Genomic DNA, 14816 nt, shown 5'->3' on the forward strand with positions numbered 1-14816 from the left:
TATTATTTATTTCTTTCAGTAGAAACATAACATAAAATAACAAGGTCATTTTCCCGCTTTTCACTAGGTGCATTTTAAGACTGTCCCAATTAACTCGACCATGTTACAATTGTACATTTTTATAACATTATTGAGAAAAAATGTGCATGATGATGTAACATCAAATAAGTCATGATATTTCTACCAGTTCCACTGCAATTGGCTTATTAACCTACGTTTTGACTGTGTCAAAAAATAATAAAAATAAATATTATGAAGTTTAACTGAAGTTTCACAGTATGCCTGAATTCATCATTATTTCTTAACAAAGATAAGCCCATGTGAGTTCTACTTATGTATTTCTTAATATCATGTACTAGTTTTGATAATTAATATACATTTTTAAAAAAAAACTTTAATAATTTGTGTTAGCCCTTCTTTTTCTTAGCAATACCCTATTCTATTTTGATTCTATTATTGTTGTTAATTGATAGAATAGATAATAGGTTTAAAAATGAATAACAAGCTGGTGTGGCCGGAGCAGTATTCGATTCAGTAATCACGCTTGGAACACACCCCAGTGCACATAGACTTACTTTTACTGATGTTTTGTAGATGCGACCACTAGTGACAGTTTAAAAAATCATGATTAGGATAAAGTCATTACTGAAGATGATACATAAAGATGATACGAAAAAGTCTTGGGTAACAGTTGTTTCTACAAATAAGTAAATATTTCCATCTACTGGCAACATATTGCCATTGCATGGTGGTTTCAGGTGGACCAGAGCCAAATTTAGTCTTATCAAAACTCCCAGGTAGATGTTTTATTTACTGATTTTGAGAGTTTTTGAGCTTTTGTATACAATGTGCAAAATGAGAAACTTGAAATTTTGGGCACTGGAATAATATACTAATAATCAAATTACCTGTTGAACTTGACATACTAAAATAGATTTTCATAATTTATAACATAACATCACTGTAGCATTTCATTAATTGTGACAGTTAAGACTATTTCTATTTGCTTTCTATTATCTAGAATATAAAATGAAAGTTGTGTTTGTGACATAAAAACATTTTTGTAAAAAAAAAAAAAAAAAAAAAAAATCATTTTATTCCCCAAACTCATTTTGTTTATTTCTTAATTTAATTCATTTTTGTGAAACTCCTAACATATATTTGATAATGATAATGAGATAATGAGTCTTTATTAATCACATATACATTTCAGCACAGTGAAATTCTTTTCTTCACATACCCCAGCATGTTAGGGTCAGAGTGCAGGGTCAGCTATGATACAGTGCCCCTGGAGCAGAGAGGGTTAAGGGCCTTGCTCGAGGGCCCAACAGTAGCAGCCTGGCAGTGCAGGGACTTGAACGCCCAACCTTCCAATCAGTAACCCAGAGCCTTAACCGCCAAGCCACCACTGCCCCACATATATTTGTGGATCTCATTCTATATATTTGTGAATTTTTATAATAATAATATAATATAATAATTTTTGTGAATCTTGCTACATTTATTTGTGGATCGTAATCTATTTATCTGGAAATATGAAACAATTTTAACCCCATATAGTAGTGCTGGTAGGTGGATTGATGACTCTAAATCTGTGTGAATGTGTATGATAGACTGGCATCCCATTGAGGGTGTATTCCTGGCTTGGGTCCAGTGTTCTATGAAAGACTCTGGCTTTGGTATTTCAGGCTTATTTTAATGCAGAATGGTTTGGGGTTATTTAACAATGTTATGTGTGTGTGTGTGTGTGTGTGTGTGTGTGTGTGTGTGTGTGTATGTTATGCAAAGGTTCAATATATTGGAAGCAAAATGCTCGGAAAATGCTTTCTGTTTCTGAGGAGGAATTTCAAAGTTTTCAACACGGGAGCAAACGAAAGCGGTCCAGGTACAGTACAACCTTTTTTTTTTTTTTTTAAACAAAGTTTTTCTAAAACTTGAAATGTAAGTACTCAACACAGATAAGGAGACTACAGTTAACCAACAATGTATATTTAACCCCAAAATTTGATTGCACTCATGTTGTTCTGGTATGACACTTTCAAATTCTTTAATCATTTACGTCACCCCAATCCTGTATGACTTTTGTTCAACTTTAGAACATAAATGGAGATATCTGAAGAATGTTATAGGCTGTCTTTGTCCATAAAATAAAATGCAATAATTTGCTTTTTCCAGAAATGACAAAAGTTCTCCATGCGGCTTGAGTCATATATCTGAAGTGTTCTGAAGCGATACAATCACTTTTTATGGTGATCAAATGTAAATTCAAAGCGTTATTCACTCTCAAATCAAATCTAAACACAGATTGGCGGACACATATACAGCATCCAAAATGATGCCATGAACCTCTGTTAGCATCAAACCTCATTGGTTCTCACAGATATCATGATGTCAAACATGTGCAGATCAGTGAGGCTTCATGTTACAGTAGTTTTTGTTAAAAAATAAATAAATAAAGTAAATGACTTAAATTTCCATCTGATCATCATTTCGTTTCAGAAGACTTGGGATTTATGGCTCAAGATGAGCTTTTATGGTGCCTTTATGTCCTTTTTGGAGCTTGAAAAAACAAGTCACCAATGCCTTTCATTATATGGACAAAAACAGCAGCATGTTCATATTTGACCATTCTTTAAATATCTTAATTTATGTTCTGAAGATGAGCACAAGTCATGCAGGTTTTGAATGATGAGTGCATGATAGAATTTTCATATGCTGGTGAATTGTTTTAAAAAAAGTGGTTTGTTAATGGCTGTCAGTCCCTAACATTTTGCTAAAAACATTTTTATTTTTGGTGCTAATGTGTTTTACCATTTATTTATTTTATTTTTTTCTTTGTCTCCTCTTATTTAAGTCACAAAGATGATGACAGCAGTGGCTTACAGGATGTATTCGACAGAATTGAAGAAGTTGTGCTGGCTGCCCAAGGCCTACAAGAAGTCACATCGGTAATGAAAAAGCTCTCCGACATTGCCTCCAGTAACAAGAGAACCACGCTGGTGATGACTGACTTATATGCAAAGGTTTAAGTCCCGAACTCATTACTTTTCTTTATACAGTCACACACTGATGTTTATTATAAATTCAGTTGATTTTTTTTTTAAACCACAAATTTCAGTTAAATTGTTAAAGGTGCACAAAATTCTGTTTTGGCTAATATTGCAGTTGTTTTGGACTTGTGCGTACACTTACAAGTTGTTTGCAGTCTTGTGTAAATTTTGTGTAGTTTCCAGTTACTGATGCCGTATAGAAATGAGCTGTTTACAATAGGTCATGATTTAATCCACAGCAAATTAAACAAAAGCCTTTATACTTCACTGGTCATGTGGTATCCCGATGTCAGGGTTACGCATGTAACCCTGTTCCCTGAGAAAGGAATGAGACATTGCATTTAGCATAACACTATGGGGAGTGCCTCTCGTGCATGACCGGCATCTGAAGCTTGTGTAAAATCATGCCTATTTATAGGCCTGCCATGATCAGGTGACATGGCAATTAAGCACGTCGCGTGATATAAATATGGCACCTGTGAACCGCGCCATCAGCCTCTATTATCTGAAGCGAAGATGCAATTCACAGGCCTGCCCTGGTATCTCAGGGAACAGGGTTACATGTGTAACCCAGACGTTCCCTCTCAAAGGGAACTTCAACGTTGCATTTAGCATAACACTATGGGAATGAGAATACCCACTCCGTCATACCGAGGGTACGGCCTGTTCAAAAAGACCCAAGCCCTGGGTGGAATGAATATCCAGGCTGTAATAAAGAATGAATGTGGCGTAGACCACCCTGCAGCAGCACACACATCCTGTAAGAATACCCCTTTGGACAATGCTTTCGCAGAGGCGACCACCCTAGTGGAATGAGCCCTTATGCCCAGAGGCGTAGCAAGACCGCACGCCTCATAAGCAATAGAGATTGCTTCCATAATCCAATTAGAGTTGCACTGCTTTGACACAGGCATATTAGTAATATAATCCGGCATAGGATAAAGGAAGGCCTTGGCTAATACAGGGGCAAAGGAAGGAAGGGGCAACAAAGAGAGCGTGCAGATCTCCTACTCGCTTGAGAGATGTCAGGGCCAGCAGAAGAACTACCTTTAGAGTCAGAAGGTTCTCACAGGCTGACTCTAAGGGCTCAAATGGGGCCCCTGACAAACCTTCCACGACCACAGAAAGGTCCAAGGAAGGTATGCACGGCCTGCAGATGGGCCTCAGCCACCTGACACCATGCATAAACCTCGAAGGTAGAGGATGTTGCCCCACCGAGGCTCCATCAACAGGGGCGTGGCTGGCCGAAATGCCGGCCACATAAACCCTGATTGTAGAAGGAGCCCACCCTGCTGAGAAATGTTCTTGTAATAACTCCAGGACTGTAGCTATTGCGCAGTTCACTGGGTCTACAGTGGATCCCTGCAGATGGGAATCTCCAAAGAAGTGCCATCTAGCAGGGATATTAACTCTGTGAACCATATTCGAGCTGGCCAATAAGGTGCTACTAGCAGCAGACATAGACTGTCTTGGCGAACTCTCGCTAGAAATTGTGGGAGCAGAGCGATTGGGGGAAAGGCATACAGATGTGACCTCGGCCACATGTGCACCATGGTGTCCAGCCCTAATTGTGCAGGAGGAGTGAGGGTGAACCACAGTGTATGGTCTCCTCGGAGGCGAACACATGCAGTCCCGCTTGGCCAAACCTCACCATATGGACTCCACCACTTGTGGATGGAGCCACCAATTCCTGGGCCTCAGTCCCTGCCTCAACAGGATGTCTGCCCCATATTCCCAGAATGTACATTGCACTCACTGACAAATTTTCCTTCTGCCCAGAGAAGAATTAGTTGCACATGCCCGAACAGGGGGCACGGACATAATCCTCCATGGTGGTCAATATATGAGACTGTATATGAGATATATACAATATATGAGACTGTATAATATATGAGACTGCTGTGTTGTCTGTAAACACATGGTGACCTCTCAATTGAGGAAGAAGAAATTTCAGTGCTAGTAATATGGCCCACATTTCTAGGCAATTTATATGCCACTCCATATGAGGGCCGATCCAGAGACCGTGAGCTGGACCGCTGTCTAAGACCATGCGCCAGCCCATGAGGGAGGTGTCTGTCATTACCGTCTTGCGCTAAGGAGACACCCCTAGAGTGTGACCCAATGTTAGAAACCGGGCACACTCAAATTCTCAGAGCACGTAGTCATCGCTGCATTACACTGATTACTCTCAGAGGTTTCATCCTTGGAAGAAACCCCCAACTTCTCAGCCACCACTGAACTGTCTGAACAGTTCAGACTTGGAGAAGATCTGCAAAGAGGAGTGGGACAAAATCCCTCCTGAGATGTGTGCAAACTGGTGGCCAACTACAAGAAACGTCTGACCTCTGTGATTGCCAACAAGGGTTTTGCCACCAAGTACTAAGTCATGTTTTGCAGAGGGGTCAAATACATATTTCCCTCATTAAAATGCAAATCAATTTATAACATTTTTGACATGCGTTTTTCTGGATTTTCTTGTTGTTATTCTGTCTCTCACTGTTCAAATAAACCTACCATTAAAATTATAGACTGATCATTTCTTTGTCAGTGGGCAAATGTACAAAATCAGCAGGGGATCAAATACTTTTTTCCCTCACTGTACACACCGCCACCAAGGTGGCAGAAAAGGTGGCCATGGACCGGTTTTTAAGAGCTTTATCACCAACGGAACGCCAGGTCGTGGGAGTACATGCCCCAGGGACCCTCCAGGAGCTCCTAGCCACCCTGGAGCGAGCATTGGCCACCCTGGAACTCAGCCGGGAAGAACAGCGAACCCGTAGTCTGCCCCAAGTGTTCCTGCCCCACCAGCCAGACCACCAGCACTATCCTGAGGGGGGGAGGACCCTCGAGAGTTCACCTGTCCGTGAGACCCCCACGGACGAACCCATGCCCACGGAGCCGGACCTAGGGCCACCCTAGAAGGCCCAAAAGCCGTGGTTGGTAGGGTGCGCCCTCCACTCACCGAACCCACCAAAAGCCCCTACCCTGATGGTATGGGTCAAGGGGAGCCTGGTCACTGCCCTGTCGGACACCGGGAGTACCGTGACCCTCACCCGGCGGACGATCCTGCCTAAAGAACTCAGCCGGAGCGAGACCATCACCGTAACCTGCATCCATAGGGATACCAGGGAAGTCAAAGCAGCCGAGGTCCAGGTCTGCGGAAAAGCAGGCTCCTGATCACTCCTAGTCGGCGTTATCCCCGACCTCCCAGTGCCCCTGCTCCTCGGAAGAGACTGGCCAGGGTTCCCGGCCAGCCCAGCGCCAAAAATAGGCAGGGCGCTGTGACGCCTGAAGGAGACCCCAGTCCAGCAGGCCTACTTGGCGGAAGATGAAGGAGGCGCCACAGCAGAAGGTAAGCCTCACACACATGCTAACCTGATGTTGTCTGTGTTTCAACAGTTGAACCGGTAGGGAAATTTTGGGCGGGATCAGAAGGAGGATGACCACCTGAATCACTGTTGGGCCCAGGTGCGACAGATAGAAGGGGTCGACCAGGACCCTGACCAGAGGCTACCCTCCTCCTACTTCCTCATTCGGGGTGGTCTCTACCAGCGAGCCTGCTGCCGAGGGGAGCTTGTGGACCTCCTGGTAGTCCCCAAAACCAAAACACAGACTCTGATGCACCTGGCCCATACCCATCTGCTCGGCGGCCACCTGGGAGCACAAAACACCCTGGAAAAGCTAAGGGAACACTTTGTCTGGCCAGGGATGGATGCAGAAGTCCGGGGCTTCTGCCAACGTTGCCCCCAGTGCCAGCGCACTGCCCCACGGAGACCCCGCCGGCTCCCCTTATTCCTCTACCCATCATAGGTGTCCCCTTCGAACGGATTGGTATGGATCTTGTGGGGCTGCTTCCCAAGTCCGCCCAAGGTCACGAGTACATACTCGTCATACTGGACTACGCCATCCGATACCCCGAGGCGGTACCACTCCGCAAAGCCACCTCCCGCAATATCGTGAAGGAGCTGATGCTCCTCTTCAGCCGGGTGGGGATACCCAAGGACATCTTGACCGAACAAGGTACGCCTTTTGTGTCCAAACTAATGGCTGATTTGTGTCGGCTCTTGAAGGGTTAAGCACCTAAAAGCGTCCGTATACCACCCCCAGACCAATGGGCTCATTGAAAGGTTCAACCAAACCTTAAAGCAGATGCTACGGAAGGTGGTGAATGAGGAAGGAAGGAACTGGGATCTCCTCCTACCCTATGTCCTTTTCACCATCCGGGAGTGCCCCCAGGCCTCCACCGGCTTACCCACTTCGAGCTCCTCTTTGGGCGGCGACCTCGAGGACTGCTGGACGTGGGAGAGTATAAGAGGCCGCTCTTCCGCTCATTCGGGGAGAATAATCTCATATGACATACGAGACGGATCCAGACGAGGCCTCCGCTATCTGACTATGCACGTGGCATTGCTTGATGGCACAGAAGAGCCCTCGTTCATCCGGGAAGCCCGGCGCGACCCCGGAAGAATCCTGCAACTACAGCCCGCACGCAAACACACACACACACACACACAAACTATATATATATATATATATATATATATATATATATATATATATATATATATATATATATATATATATATATATAAGAAATGTCCTCTTACATTCAACTGCTATTATTTCCAGCAAATTTCTTAACATATTTAAATATTTGTATTAACATAAAAACATTCAACAGCTGAGACATAAACTGAACATGTTCCCCAGATATTTGATGAACAGAAATAGAATAATGAGTCCTGAACAAAGGAGGGGTCAATATCAAAAGTAACAGTCAGTATCTGGTGTGGCCACCAGCTGTTTTAAGTACTACAGTGCATCTCATCCTCATGGACTGCACCAGATTTGTCAGTTCTTGCTGTGAGATGTTACCCCACTCTTCCACGAAAGCTTTGCAAGTTTTCAATCACATCTGGGGGGGGGGGGACATAGTTACATGTAATTTTCCACTGCAAGGACAATCAGCTGTCCTTCCTGTCTCCCTGTAGCACTGTCATAGGTATTGTAGTTTATTGCTCTGGCCACATCGGCAGTACTCATGCCTCCCTGCAGCAGGCCTATGGCATGTTCAAGCAGGTGAGCAGGCACCCCAGGCATCTTTCTTTTGGTGTTTTTCACAGTCAGTAGAAAGGTCTCTTTAGTGTCCTAAGTTATTGTAACTGTGGCCATAATTGCCTACTACCTGTAAACTGTTAGAGTCTTAAGGACTGTTCCACAGGTGCATGTGCAATAATAGTTTATGGTTCATTGAACAAGTATGAAAAACTTTGTTTAAACCCTTTCCAATAAAGATCTGTAAAGCTTATTTGGATTTTACAAAATTATGTATAAATAATACAGTCTTCTGACAAAGGGACGTTTCTTTTTTGCTGAGTATATATATACATACGTGTGTGTGTGTGTGTGTGTGTGTGTACAATAAATGATCTTTTAAATCTGTAACCTGAGGTGAGTTTGTTTTGTAAATTAAAAGATACCCTCTCTATCCTTGAAATATGGTCCCTAGCAGGGGTACATGGCAACCAGGGCTGGTTAGTCACTGGACTCAGAATGCAAGAATATTAATTAAAAAAAAATTCCCTTGCAGATATAGAAAAAATAAAGCATCAAATTTGTAAAAGCAGGAACTGATTATGTTAAGCACACTTAATTCTTCTAAAAAAAAAAAAAAAACTAACTGACTTGTTCTTACAATATCATAGGCATTTTGCCAACAACAAATGTTTCATTGGGCCGTATTGATGAGTGGCATTGCAATGAAGACAGTGTTCTCAGGACAGAGGAAATATTTTATTTTGATGTCTTGTACCCTGGCCACACCAAGATTGTCATGCAACTTCCAAACTTTATAACAAGCTATGTTGGATGACTCAAATGGATACGAGAAGAATGACTCTTGATGCTTAAACTTTTGAAATCGGACAAAAATGTCTACCCCATCTACCTTAATGATATTTCGTACAGCAGCAATGTCACCCACTATTTGCATAAAATTACCCCCTTGCACTTCAAACAAAGTGTACTTTTCAGTGACAACTTTTCTGAACTGCTCTCCCGTGACTTCAAGTCAAAATGTAGTTGAATTAAATTGCACTTGTTTAGCTTTGGTAACTCTGCATTTGCATTTCGTATCCAAACAGACGATACTCCTCAGCCAGGTGAGTCAGCTGATGTATATTTTAGACTATTTCATGTCTACAATACAACTGTCCAAAGTGACATACAAAAGAGACAAGCAATCCATGAGTACAATCAGTCATCACCTCTGGGGTTCCAGAGGATAAAAGCCAATGCATAGCAACAGAAAAGTTATCATACATCTCTATTTCAATGCTACTGTATCTCGAAGCACAACAGGGCCTGAGTACAACATAAATGAGTGCAGCTCAGTCGCTTTCTAGTAATCAATTTCTGATAATGCTCTTGGTTTCCAGCTAAACTCAACAAGCATGTAGGGACTAATCAGCTTTAACTTTTCTGAAATTTCAGCTATGGTATGAGTGGACAACCTAGTGATACAGTGAGGGAAATAAGAATTGGACATGTCAACATTTTTTTCAGTAAATATATTTCCAATGAGGCTATTCACATGAAATTTTCACCAGACATCAGTATTAACTCAAGAAATCTGGAAATATAAAGAATTCACAACATTAAAGTCCATACATAAAGTCATGTGTAATAAAGTGGAATGACACAGGAAAAAAGTACAGAACATGCTAAGAAAAAGCAGTTCTCCAAGGCAAGGTAAGGCAAGAAACCAGGTGAAATCCATAAATAATTATACCCCCTATCTGTGCAAATTAATATCAGCTGGGTTAGTAAATTGATGGTCTATAAAAAGGCTTTTCGTTACCAAGGTGTTACACAAGAAACATCTCATGATGGGTAAAAGCAAAGTGCTCTTCCAAGACCTTCGCAACCTTATTGTTGCAAAACATATTGATGGAATCGGATACAGATGTATTTCAAAACTTCTGAATCTTCCAGTAAGCACCATTGGGGCCATTATCCGCAAGTGGAAGCAACATCACTCCGTCATCAACCGGCCATGCACAGGAGCTCCTCGCAAGATTTCTGACCAGGAAGTCAGAAGAATAGTTAGAAGAGTAGATAAGCCTATGAAATACTGGGAGAGTGTAGTCTGGTCAGATGAGAGCAAAATGTAACTTTTTGGCTGTCATACTACACACCATGTTTGGAGAAGAAATGGCACTGCACATCACCCTTAAAACACTATACCAACAGTGAAGTTTGGAGGTGGGAGCATCACAGTGTGGGGCTGTTTTTCATTGCATGGTACTGGAATACTTCATATAATTGAAGGAACGATGAATGGAGCCCTTTACCAGGAGATTTTTGAGAAGAATCTGTTGCCATCCACCAGGATGATGATGAGACATGGGTGGACCTTCCAGCAGGACAATGATCCAAAGCATACAGCAAAGGAAACTCTCAATTGGTTTCAGAGAAAAAAATCAAGGTGTTTGAATAGCCCAGTCAGTCATCTGACTTGAAATCAGTTGAACAAGCTTTAAAGACCATATGTTTAGAAGAATGGGCTAAAATCACACCTACATACTGCGGCTGATTAATTTCTTCATACAGGAAGCGTCTTGAAGCTGTCATTACAAGCAAAGGCTTCTCCACTAAGTATTCAAATAAATTTCAGTTAGTGTGGACTTTAATATTTGGATTTCTTTATATGTGTGGATTTCTTGAGTTAATACCAAAGTCTGGTGAAAATGTTATGTGAATAGCCTCATTGGAAATATATTTACTGAAATAAATGTTGATGCGTTCAATACTTATTTCCCCACTGTAAGTGCACATGACTAGCAAGGGCCCTTTGGAGTCTCCAAAAGGTGGTTTTGGTAAAACACAAAATGGTCCAATTGTGTTTTCCAGCTAATAGCTCCAAGCTGTAGTCATCTGCAGGGATCTGTATGCAAAAAAAAAAAAAAAAAAACAGGCAGGAAAAAATCCCTTCTATTTCATTATGTTCAAACTTCTATTACTCAATACTAGTAGCACTTACACTTCAGAGTGTCACTTTTCAAAAGAGACCAAAATCATGCATGTACTACAAATGGTTCAAGACCGGCTTTAATTTTACTTTGGGATAGGCATATTTTAGGCTAATTTTACAGGAGCTTTACGTGTGCATGAACACATATTTGCGTCATGATGCAGAGACGGGGTTTATAGGTAAGTGTTGCATGCATTTACGTTCTTGTGCACCATGAGCTAACTGCGTGTTGTGCCTGTCTTCAGTGCTGTGCGTCCACTGGCCTTCAGGTGAATGTAGATTTGGTTGGCATGAAGGTGTATCTGCTTGCTCACCTGGATATTTTTATCTTCTTTCTGTGGGTTTTATCAAAGTTTTCAGAGTAATGTTGTTCCAAATGCATCTTAAGTGTAAACAATAGTTTAAATGGGGAAAAAATCCCTTATGATATCTAGTATATAATGTCTTCAACAGGTAGGTGACATGCTCGTGCTCCCCAACCACTTTTTGATTGAGTTACGTTTTTAGTTTCTCAGAGCGTTGTCTTTAATAAAATGTCTCCTCTATTATAAATTATCACTGTGAATAGCTATAAATGAACAGCACGAGCTACTAGATCAGTTTCCTCCCTGCTTTTCAGGTTTGCTTTGGCAATATAATCACCTTAATGTATAATAGATTTATTTATAGAAAAATACAATCATGATGTGGCATGTGTGAATATAAAGCCTGAGGTTTTATATCATCTGTCTTTATATCAGCCAATTTCATTCTGCAGGATTTCACACTTTTTTTTTTTAACAGGTTCCCAGTATGGGACAGGTGATACAACCAATCATCCATCATTTAATTTCACACTAGTTAAATTGATGATGTTCATTATATGAGCTGCTTGATACTGCTGTGTACAGACCAGTGAAAATGTTTCAGAAATGCTTTTGGTGAGAATTGACTTGATTTATAATTGATCATGCAAGGTTTCTTTTTCCCCCAAAGACCTTTTACAAACAAAGTTACACCCATGTTGACTTTAATTTATTATTACTGCTTTGTCTTTGCTGTTGATTTTTTTGTTAAATTTTGGTGTTATTGTATGGACATGTTCACATTGCCTGCAAATTTGAATACTTCATGCTATGCAAGCATCATCTAATGATGTCCTGACATGCTGGAAGAAGTATAAATCAACTTTAAGAGGTATTCTGAGCATACAGAAATCATCAGTACCAGTTACAGATCTGAAGACCACTGTATGCTATGATACATGACAAAGGACATCAAACTTACTGTTACAGTACATTTTTTAACTGGAAGCGGGGCATTGTTGAGCGTCGTTTTTTGAAAGGAGGACTGAGACATAGAAGGTGACTGGTAAGGATCACATACCTCTGGTTTAGCTAATGAATGTTCTGTGTTGCAGTGAGCAACAGAAGGGATAAGGAAGCGAGAGATGAGAGCCTAGAGAGAGAGAGCAGACCAGCACAAAGCCTTATATGTGTGTGTTTGTGTGCCTTTCTTTGACTGTGTCCACTGAAAATTTAAGTAAAAATAAAGAGAAAAAAGAGCCCTTTTGAGTTGTCCTCAGCCTTCCCACCTCCTCATTCCTGGCCCAACCCAGGAGGAGTGCTACACTGATGCCAAAACCCTGAAAGTGTGTGTATGTGTGTGTGTGTATGTGTGTGTGTGTGTGTGTGTGTGTGTGTGTGTGTGTGTGTCTGAATGAGTGAGCTGAAAAGTGAAAGTAAAAATAAAGAGAATAAAGTTGTCCTCAGCCTGCCTCTCACCTCCTCATTCCAAACCCAACCGAGTAGAAGTGCTACACATTAGTACAACTTTGATTCTGATCTTCCAGTGCACAGGGCTGTAGCCTTGATTTTTACCAAGGTAATTAGTCCCAGCCCCACTAAATTACAGAGAAGTTTTTGAAGACTATAGCATAAATCGATGCATTTTACTGCATTTTGAGAGCAACAATAATCACTTTGCAAATAATTTCAGTAAAAAAACATAGATCAACACTGCACTAGCAATTAGAGTAGAATCCAGCATTGAAATTAAAGGGCTAAAACTGATGCTTTGGGATTTGTTTAGCATCTACAAATACTGGAGCACCTTTTAAGATAATTTGAGATAGATACCTAAATGTCACAACATAAAAACACAAAACAAAACAACATTTATGTTTTGTTTTGTTTGTTTTTTTGCAAAACAAAGTGCAATGTATTTATGTTGGATTGTGTGTGTGTGTGTGTGTGTGTGTGCGTGTGAGAGAGAGAGAGTAAGAGGGAGAGATACTCTTTATACTTTACTATTTACATTTCACATGTTCATCAAACACATGCCAGATGAACATCCATGCATCTATTTTCAAGACCGCTTACCCTGCATAGGGTCGCAGAGGAGCCTGGAGCCTGTCCCAGGGAACTCGGGGCACATGGGGGGGGCGACAATGGAGAGGGTGCCAGCCCATTGCAATGCACAGTTACATCAGGACTTCCTGTTATTTACAGGCTCTGGATGAAGAGAAAGGAGAAGTGCTGGGGTAGTAACATCTTACCCAAGGTCTAGTTGCAGTTGACGTCCCTGCCAGTGCTCCGCCACCCGTAGACTTTCTGGGGTTAAAGGAGCGAAACATTGTTGAGCGGTGGTACCCGGATGATGACCCTGCAGCTGACCTATGCCATATGGAACCTGTTGCACTGAGCATGCCCTGAGTCACTGGGAAGGTCTGTAGGTCTGAAGGTATTGCGTTAGGCAAGAATGTCTGAGTGGTATTAGGTGTAACAGGAGGAAACCATGTGCAACCAGTGGCATTGAGCATGCATTAACAGTGCCAGTGGGGTTGCTACACCCTTAATCACTGGGGAGCCGATATGGTTTGGATGCGTTAGGTACATGGGCATCAAAGGAGGTGCGACAGCCTGCAATGTCATACTGTAGCAAGTCAACATCTACCTGTGTAATCAGCAGTATGAGGCAGTGTTTGCATTAAAATATCTTCTGCATTTACAAACAAAACAAAAAGAATGCATACTCGCGCAGGGATTGCACCAGAGACCTTTGAAAATCCCCCTGGTGGTACAGGAATATTATAACGCTTCAAAATCTTATCATACTGTATGTGAAGAGTAAACCAACTGTATTTAAACAACTGGTCCACCGGTAGAATATTATTTCGAAACCAATTTTCAAATAAAATAGTCTTTTGTTTATATAAAATGTCCTTATTGTTCGTCGATTATTAACATAACATCATAAGAGCACGTCGTGTACTGGAATAAAGTTGGTTTGACGTTAGACGTTCGATATTCGCAGATGTGCGGAAATTAAAGGACCGTCTCTAAAGTTACATACGACATTGTTAAACACGTTTCTAACTTCAATAGCATTTGAAGGGAATGACTTACAGTCATATAACCAACTGTAAAGTGTTCATCTAGGTGTCAGCTATAATGCACACCTTTTAGATTTCTGATATTTATTAAAATAAGCTATTAAATCATATGTAAATATGTAAATATTATAGGTGACACCTTGATGAACACTTTACAGTTGGTTGTGTGACTGTAAGTCATTCCCTTCAAATGCTATTGAACATTAAATAATGGTATATTTTGTGTATGGGCCCATTCTGTAGTGAAATAAATGGCAAAATGTACATATGATTTAATAGTTTATTTTAATAAATATCGGAGATCTAAAAGGTGTGCATCTTAGCTGACACCTACATGAACACTTTACAGTTGGTTGTGTGG

At 41.2% G+C, this 14816-nt stretch overlaps 1 long non-coding RNA gene across 2 annotated transcripts; it reads right to left on the reverse strand.

The window, feature by feature from the left end:
* Positions 1-7990: 7990 nt before the first annotated feature.
* Positions 7991-14585, reverse strand: LOC128619860 (uncharacterized). Of its 2 annotated transcripts, none has more exons than XR_008388017.1 (3): positions 12448-14585; positions 11283-11417; positions 7991-10995 (listed from the first exon to the last, which is right to left on the reverse strand). It is a non-coding gene; the product is annotated as an uncharacterized LOC128619860 (long non-coding RNA). The 2 variants fall into 2 exon arrangements; XR_008388018.1 differs by having other exon boundaries at positions 7991-10130; positions 10247-11417.
* Between the last annotated feature and the right edge of the window lie 231 nt (positions 14586-14816).

Source organism: Ictalurus furcatus, chromosome 15 (genome assembly GCF_023375685.1).
Source record: "Ictalurus furcatus strain D&B chromosome 15, Billie_1.0, whole genome shotgun sequence".
Lineage (NCBI taxonomy): Eukaryota > Metazoa > Chordata > Actinopteri > Siluriformes > Ictaluridae > Ictalurus > Ictalurus furcatus.